This window comes from Symphalangus syndactylus, chromosome 11 (assembly GCF_028878055.3).
Source record: "Symphalangus syndactylus isolate Jambi chromosome 11, NHGRI_mSymSyn1-v2.1_pri, whole genome shotgun sequence".
Lineage (NCBI taxonomy): Eukaryota > Metazoa > Chordata > Mammalia > Primates > Hylobatidae > Symphalangus > Symphalangus syndactylus.
The window spans coordinates 113,794,161-113,796,763 of NC_072433.2; the positions used below are offsets into that span (position 1 = coordinate 113,794,161).

The following is a 2,603-nucleotide window of genomic DNA, read 5'->3' on the forward strand; positions in this document are numbered from 1 at the left end:
GCGCCACCACGCCCGGCTAATTTTCGTATTTTTAGTAGGGACGGGGTTTCACCATGTTGGCCAGGATGGTCTCGATCTCTTGATCTCGTGATCTGCCCGCCTTGGCCTCCCAAAGTGCTGGGATTACAGGGGTGAGTCACAACGCCTAGATTTCTTTAAAATACCTTTTGTTGGCCAGGCACGGTCAAAAAAAGAGATATGGAAAGTATTTACATGATGAAAGATTTCAGAACTTCAGTGGAATGGGCAAGTTCACATTGATGCCATTTCAGTAGCGACTTATTTCAGTCTACATGCTTTCCAAGAATGTCATCATCTCGGCCGGGCGCGGTGGCTCACGCCTGCAATCCCAGCACTTTGGGAGGCTGAGGCGGGTGGATCACGAGGTCAGAAGATCAAGACCATCCTGGCTAACACGGTGAAACCCCGTCTCTAGTAAAAATACAAAAAATTAGTCTGGCGTGGTGGCGTGCACCTGTAGTCCCAGCTACTCGGGGGGCTGAGGCAGGAGAATGGCGTGAACCCGAGGCGGAGGTTGCAGTGAGCCGAGATCGCGCCACTGCACTCCAGCCTAGGCGACAGAGCGTGAGACCGTCTCAAAAAAGAAAAAGAATGTCACCATCTCTAAATAAGAAATAATCCTGCTGGGCACAGTGGCTCACGCCTGTAATCCTAGCACTTTGGGAGGCTGAGGCGGGCGAATCGCCTGAAGTCAGGAGTTGAAGACCACCCTGGCCAACAAACATGGTGAAACCCCGTCTCTACTAAAAATAAAAATAAAAATTAGCTGGGCGTGGTGGCGGGTGCCTCTAATCCCAGCTACTCGTGAGGCTGAGGCAGGAGAATCTCTTGAACCCGGGAGACGAAGGTTGCAGTGAGTCGAGATCACGCCACTGCGCTCCAGCATGGGCGACAGAGAGAGATTGTTTCAAAAAAAAAAAAAAATCCTTGTCATCTACAACTGCTTTGGTGCCTCCATATTCTTGAAGAAGAACTTTATCTTCAACTTTCATGCTAACTGGTTGAATCTCTCCCCTTTCCTTTAGAACCCTATCCAGTAGTGACTACTCTTGCTTGCAGTACTTTTCCTTGAGATTTTTCTGGAAGCATAATGCCTCCTTTGGTTACAGTTTCGGCAGTACTCCGTTCAACCAATACTCGGTCAGAGTGGAAGAAGCTTTCTAAAGGTTTGTCCCGACATGACTCCCTCCGCCGCAGCCTCGTACTCTGCTCTCGTTCAGCTCCGCAAGGAGAGACCTCTTTCCTTTTTTTGTATAAACTCAAGGGATACAAGTGAGGTTTTGCTACATGGGTATATTGTCTGGGGTTTTAATGTAACCATCACACGAATAGTGTAACTTGTACCCGTTAAGTAACTTCTCATCCTTCCTCCCCTTCCCACCCTCCCAGTCTTCCAACCCTCCAAAGTATAGTATCCCACACTCTATGTCCATGTATATACATTATTTAGCTGCCACCTATTTGTTTTGTTTTTTGTTTGTTTGTTTTTTGAGACGGAGTCTTGCTCTGTCGCCCAGGCTGGAGTGCAGTGGCATGATCTCCGCTCACTACAAACTCCGCTTCCCGGGTTCAAACGATTCTCCTGCCTCAGCCTCCAGAGTAGCTGGGATTAGCTCCCATTTATAAGTGAGAACATTGTATTTGACTTTCTTTGAATCCTGACTTCCCCTGCTCAAGTGATCCTCCCGCCTCAGCATCCCGAGTAGCTGGGACCACAGACTTGTGCCACCATTCCTAGCTAATTTTTGTATTTTTATTTTATTGTATTCTATTTTATTTATTTTGAGACAGAGTTTCACTCTTGTTGCCCAGGCTGGAGTGCAATAGTGAGATCTCGGCTCACTGCAACCACCACCTCCCGGGTTCAAGTAATTCTCCTGTCTCAGCCACCTGAGTAGCTGGGATTACAGACGTGCACACCTGGCTAATTTTGTATTTTTAGTAGAGACGGGGTTTCACCATGTAGGCCAGGCTGGTCTTGAACTCCTAACCTCGTGATTCGCCCGCCTTGGCCTCCCAAAGTGCTGGGATTCCAGGCGTGAGACACTGCGCCTGGCCAATTTTTGTATTTTTTTATGGAGACAGAGTCCTACTATGTTGGCCAGGCTGGTCTTGAACTCCTAGGCTCAAGCTGTAATAAACATATGAATGCAGGTATCTTCTTTTTGGTATGGTGATTTCTTTTATATTTTCTTTTCTTTCTTTCTTTCTTTTTTTTTTTTAGACAGGGTCTCACTCTCTTGCCCAGGTTGGAGTGCCGTGGTGCCATCATAGCTCACTGCAACATCAAACTCCTGGTCCCTGGTCTCCTGCCTCAGCTTCCCCAGGATCTGGGACTACAGGCAAATACCACCATGCCCAGCATATATATATAATATATATATATTATTTTATGTATATATATATAGCAATAGAGTCTTGCTATGTTGCCCATTGGTCTCATACTCCTGGGCCAAGGGATCCTCCCACCTCACGCTCCTAAAGTGCTGGGATTACAGGTTTGAGTCACTGTGCCCAGTCAATTATTTCTTTTCTTTTCCTTTGGGTAGATTGCCAGTAGTGGGATCACTGGGTCAAATGGT

The 2,603-nt window shown here is 47.1% G+C and overlaps 1 pseudogene; it reads right to left on the reverse strand.

The window, feature by feature from the left end:
- Positions 1-284: 284 nt before the first annotated feature.
- Positions 285-1,201, reverse strand: LOC134731857 (10 kDa heat shock protein, mitochondrial-like; annotated as a pseudogene).
- Positions 1,202-2,603: the final 1,402 nt, after the last annotated feature.